This window comes from Hoplias malabaricus, chromosome 2 (genome assembly GCF_029633855.1).
Source record: "Hoplias malabaricus isolate fHopMal1 chromosome 2, fHopMal1.hap1, whole genome shotgun sequence".
NCBI classification, from domain to species: domain Eukaryota; kingdom Metazoa; phylum Chordata; class Actinopteri; order Characiformes; family Erythrinidae; genus Hoplias; species Hoplias malabaricus.
Genome location: NC_089801.1, coordinates 52,093,566 through 52,099,565, shown reverse-complemented (window position 1 = coordinate 52,099,565; position 6,000 = coordinate 52,093,566). Strand labels below are relative to the sequence as shown.

The window sequence follows — 6,000 nt, the reverse complement described above, 5'->3', positions numbered from 1 at the left end:
TGCCAGAGTTTTAGAGAGTTGGGGAAAAAAATTACAAATCCTGTTCCCAGAATGACACAGTATTGATTTCCAATTATTTGACTGAATTTCATTTTCCAAAAATATAAAATTTAGTAATTGACACTTGAAACACACTCCAAAAAAAGATTGGACAGAGGCAGAAGGGTAGCAAAAATGTTATAGAATATTTGAGACATTTAAACCAAAAAACATTCCATGACAAGCTGGTGAATTGGTAACCACTAAAGGCTTGTTCTTTGCAATGATATGTTGCGGCTCACGACTTAGTCACAACTGTACATAATATGGCATAAAGACTGAGGCACTCCGGATACGTTTCTGTCTGTTTAGGGCAACATTGTGGAAGTGCATGGCTTTTGAGTCCTCAGATGGCATGGCATGAGAAATTTTCATTCTACCTTGATAAATGTAGTCAAACTGACTTGGGAGAACTTTGGTAATTGGGAAATATTTTTTATTGCATTTTACACAATGTCCCAACATTTCTGGAATTAGGGATTGTAATTTGAAAAACTGAAAGCAAGACTCCTGAAAACAATAAAAGTTGTAATGAATCCGGACACAATAGATACTGAAACCTTTGATGAAATATTAAGTGCTTAAGGCCTCTTTGAAAATTCTTTGTTAAATGCATTTTTTTTCTATATTTTTTCCTGATACTGAACAATGAATAGTTTGTAATTAATGTCTCTTACTGGCTGGATATTATATACATAAATAATGTTAAAGCACCAAAGAGGATAAAAGTAAAAAGTAAAAAGTAAAAAATAAAAATCCACTTCAGGATTTCATTCCAGCTGGCTTCTCTCATCATCTCAAACCAGCCTCAGAGGTGTGAGGTCAGTTAAGGCAATTCTGAGCCTGAATATGGCCCCTCTGTAAAAGACAGAGTGAAGGTAAGTGAATTATGGTAGCAAGAATGTGAGAATTCCCCAAAAGAATATGTTCCATATAAAATGTGTTTGAGCTGCTGGATCCTCTGCATGCTCACCATGGAATGAATTTGTGGATACCGTGTAATATCCTCAGATGCATATTTGCCCTAGATGTGCATTTATGGCACATTTATAGAGGTTTTAAAGTTTGTTCAGTGCATAAATCATTCTAGTAAACTCGACTCTGAGTTTTCACGCTATCAGCTCAGCAGTGATAGCTGCTACGTTTCTAGTGCAGCCATCCATCTTGGACCTCCCCGCATCAGAGCCAATCCATTCCCAGCACTCTTAGGAGGAGGTCTTTTACAAGTGGGAAAGTGCTGGACTAAAAAGAACCCATCCATCTACAAGACATCAGCGAAAGCATTGCAAGTGTTCTGCACCCATGGTATGCAATTTATTCCATGCTGATCACTATTTTTGCTTGCATTTTTTTTTTTTGAGACACATTTCCAGCAATATTGCAGAAAAAAAACAGTAAAATACTTTAATGATAATGCAAGTAGACATTGATATTTAGAGCATAAATCCTGGCTCTGCAGGTGATAGAAATGAATCAGTGTTGAATGGCAAATAGACAAATTTACACTTTGTATAATAGATGAACACGTGTCCTGAATCTTACATTAATTTATGATGTTTAGAGTTTAAAAGGGTAGATGCTCCATTTATTTAAGTTAACTCACTGAGACTTGACATTGGTTGCTGTTATACACTTCATTCTACTGTCCTTTTCTCCCAAACACAACTTAGTCATGGTCATAACTTTCCTGTTGAAATATATATATGCATGCGTACATACATACATATATCTTTTTTATCTGTATGATACCAGACTGGCATAACTATCCAAGCTTGTAAGCCAGCATGAACAATGTATTAGACCAGCACACTGATTAAGCTGGTAGGACGTCATGATCACACAACCTGGTATATCAGTTTGACCAAGTTGGTAATGCATGCATACAAGCCAATCCATGCTCATGTAAAAAACATAATTTAAAGCTGTTCTACCAGCATAATGTTAACACAGTAATGCATATTTTGTTCTAAAGACAGGTAGGTAAATGTATCATTGTTATTCAAAATTTAAATTTATTTATTTCTCCTTCATTTTGTCATTTTATAGTGGAAAATTGTAATTTTGTGGAAAATTGTGCATAGTATAAAAATTACAATTGTCGTTTTATTCAACAGAATATAATTCAAAATTAAGTAGTTTTAATATGGCAACCGAGAAGAAATATTGAAAATTTAGAAAAAAATTGAATTTGGGATTTCATTAATACTAGTGCTAGACAATATCAATATCATGATGAATTGAACTTTTAAGAGACAACAATTTCATTTGGTATGAGCTACTCAAGTTGCTCGGTTGGTCTCAGTGTTTATGTTCTCCTTCATGTCACTTTCATGTGGCAGATTCAATGGGGCAGGTTCATTAGACATAATTAGAATTAGAATCATTTTATTGGCCACTGTGCTTGCACACAGAAATGTTTTATCATTATAATACTACTTCTACTTCTTCTTTTTCATTGTCTATCGGCTGCTCCCATCTGGGGTCTGGGGGCAGAGCAACCATGATCCACACACCAATCTGGCACAATTTTATGCCGGACCCTCTTTGATACTACTACTACTACTACTACTACTAATAATAATAATAATAATAAAATCACCATTTCGCCCATCCCTGGTATAATCCACACATTGAGCAGTTAGTCTATTGACGGTGTGTAAAATGTCTGCAGAATGATTCAAGACTTTCGATACTAGTCACATCCATAAATGCATTTCATCCAAAAAAGATTATTGATTTACACTTTTCCTGGTAGTTCAGTCTCTGAGCCATTGAGTTGGCCTTTTCTCAGCTGCCCCTCTCCACCTCCCCTTGAAGATAAGTGGTGGTCCATTTCGAACCTCCATGCCTGGTGCACCCCCCGATGTGAAAACCGCTCCGCTCCCTCTCCCTCCCACACTCTGTCCTTGACCCGAACCTGACGAGTTACAGAACGGATCGACATGGAGGAAATTACCTGAACGCAACAGGCTGTCAGCGACCTGACAAAAGACTATTAACCTGCTGCATGGAGGAGATGTTCCTGATCCAACTGAAGCTACAAAAAGCAGAGCCAAGCCGGGCTGATGGGTTACAACTTTTAATGGATGCTGTTAGTGAGTACTGACTAAGAGCCCTTAGAAATGTACAGATACTCGTAATCTGTTTCAAATGCCATCTGTGCCATCTGTGCCATCTGCTGTTCTCTAGAAATTCAGAAAAATAAATTGCAGGTCTTCTTAAGGTCTGTTAAATATTTAAACTTTTAAAGTCACCATGACAACATCTATTAAGGCTAATTTCATGAAGACAAAATTTGAAATCATGGCACCTATCACCAGGCGATTGTGTATTCGAACCTCAGTGATGCCTCCAAGAGAAAGTATCTATCCAGGAGGAAAAAAAGTCTAGGAATGGGAATTATTTTGCAGGGTTGTTCTAGTACACTAAACAGTTTTTTTACAGGTTGATTGCACAGTTGCACAGTTGCAGGTGAAAGAATAAAAGACAAATGTAATGAAAATTTCAAGGAAAATGAAAGCTGAAGAAGGCACATCACCAGGCCTAAGCTGTGGTCGACGTAGGAAGAGTCTTCATAGTACAATTCTATTGAGGACTCTTCCTACGTCAACCACAGCCTAGGCCTGGTCATCCTCAGTATCCTATATCACAAAAATGGAACAGTCTAAGGAGGCTGTGTCACGGTGTCTTATCTGCCTCAAAGCACTAAAATGATTAAGTTAAAATATATTGTATTTGCTTATTAATATTATCCTTAATGGTAATACTATTTTTTAAATGTTATTAAAACTCAACGTAAATCTTAAATACTCAAATTTCAACTATAAACATTGAAATTTCAACTGGGATTCATAACAAATACTACTAAGTAAATTATATGCTATAAATGGTAGTGTAATATGCCAATATACTTGTTGATTAACTATATGTAGTATAGGGACAAATATTTTAATTATTAAATTACTATACAATTTGTACACAAAGGGTCCTTCACATTGGAGCCTTCTATGACATAGCAGCCGAGCTTGGCTGCAGCCTAGGCTTTGGACCGCAGCTAGTAAGTGTTAACAACAGTTACTAGCTAACTGTTTCTAGCTAACAGAGTTAGCATTGCATACAAATAGCAAATATTCATCCTTTTTTATTTATTTTATTTTATTTTATTTATCTTATTTATCCAGTTCTGTTTCTTCATAACACAAATAAAAAAAGAGAGCAGCGCTTCATTCCCAGGCTACTAAGGTTTTAAAGAAGAAAATACTGATAGTTTAGAAGTTTATTTTCCCAAAAAAAAAAAAGGTTTTCCCTTTTCCTCCTAAAAACCTTTCACATGTTGAATCCATGTTGAACAAATGGGAAGGACAAAGAGAAATCCAAGGAATTGGATTGAATTTCTTTGTCTCACAGATAAAGTATACATTTTAGCATTTACATTTTCTATATTAATTACTACTACCGTGGCTCTGAAACAATGTTCAGGGAACCACAACTAATTATCCCTGGAAGCATCATGATATTGACTTCTTGGCATCAAAACAGGTAAAGTCATTGAATGAAACATGAAGTAAAAAATAATTTTAAAAATTAAAGGAGAATTTACTTTAATTGACCCGGAAAGTTGAGAATGTCATTCAGTGACAAGGACCCAGAAAATCCCAGCCAAAATAACTAAGCACTGGATTCTAGGGCACTTGCATGATTTAGCCAGCCTGTTGCTCATTCAAATGTATGGATTTTCAAACCACAATTATATCAGAGGGCCTCTTGTAATTTTGGGGAATTAAAGATGAGCAAAAAAAGTTAATTTTGCAAAAAGCTAATTATTTATTAGCATAGAATTCTCAGTGCTGTAATTGAAAACAACATCTGTGCAATAGTACTAGCCAAAATTGCCTATACATGTAAACTGAAGTGGACATATGCAACAGTGTTATATCAAAAAAAAAAAAAAAAAAAGTGTTCATATACTTGACTCCCTTGGCTGTATCTAATATGCACTGGTTCTTTCACTCTTTCTCTCATGTGGAGAGGCTAGTTTAATTGCCAGCTGTCTGAGGTGAGAGCCTCTTTGGGACCTGACCTGACCATCCATTTATAACAAATACGACAGTTGAGCATGGACCTACGTCTGAAATCATGTGGACTAAAAGATACCAATGGGAGATGAGGTCTGAGAGAATGCTTTCCAATTTCTGTGGGGAGAGAGAGAGAGAGAGAGAGAGAGAGAGAGAGAGAGAGAGAGAGAAAGAGAGAGATATTGACCGACAGGGCCTCTTTTCAAAATATGAGTAGTAGGAATAGCAGCAAAATGATTAGAAGCAAGTTAAGCTTCCACATGGTTCAGAAGCACAGCCACTGAGCCATGATGAGAGAACACCATTTGTGGAGATATCTGGTGCAGTTGTGGAAAGTACCCATGAACAGGGTTTGCCCCTAAAATCCACAGTAATGCATTAGTCATGTGAGGCCAAGATGACACAACTGGCCTTGCTGTTTCTCTCTTCATTGTTTGTAACTGCTTATCCAGTTCAGGGTCGCGGTGAGTCCAGAGCCTACCCGGAATCATTGGGTGCAAGGCAGAAACACAACCTGGAGGGGACGCCAGTCCCTCACAGGGCGACACATACACATACATTCACACCTATGGACACTTTTGAGTCGCCAATCCACCTACCAATGTGTGTTTTTGATCTGTGGGAGGAAACCGAAGCACCCTGAGGAAACCCACACAGATATGGGTAGAACACGCCAAACTCCTCACAGACGGAAATCCTGTTCAAGATTTGAACCCACAACCTCCATGCTGCCACCTGGATCACAAATTATATATAATAAATTACTGGGGGAGAAAAAACATGGGCTTTGAAATAAGTATGTTTTAATATGAATAGAATAGATTAATGATGTTTTGAATATGGAAAAGTATGGTATACCATCCATCCATCCATTATCTGTAACCGC

At 37.0% G+C, this 6,000-nt stretch overlaps 1 long non-coding RNA gene across 1 annotated transcript in view; it reads right to left on the bottom strand.

Moving 5' to 3' along the window:
- Nucleotides 1-791: 791 nt before the first annotated feature.
- LOC136674270 (uncharacterized) overlaps nucleotides 792-6,000 on the bottom strand; it is a 39,676-nt gene continuing 34,467 nt past the window's right edge. Inside the window, exon 6 of the long non-coding RNA XR_010796031.1 lies at nucleotides 792-897. This is a non-coding gene — a long non-coding RNA (uncharacterized lncRNA). The remainder of the gene's footprint in view (nucleotides 898-6,000) is intronic.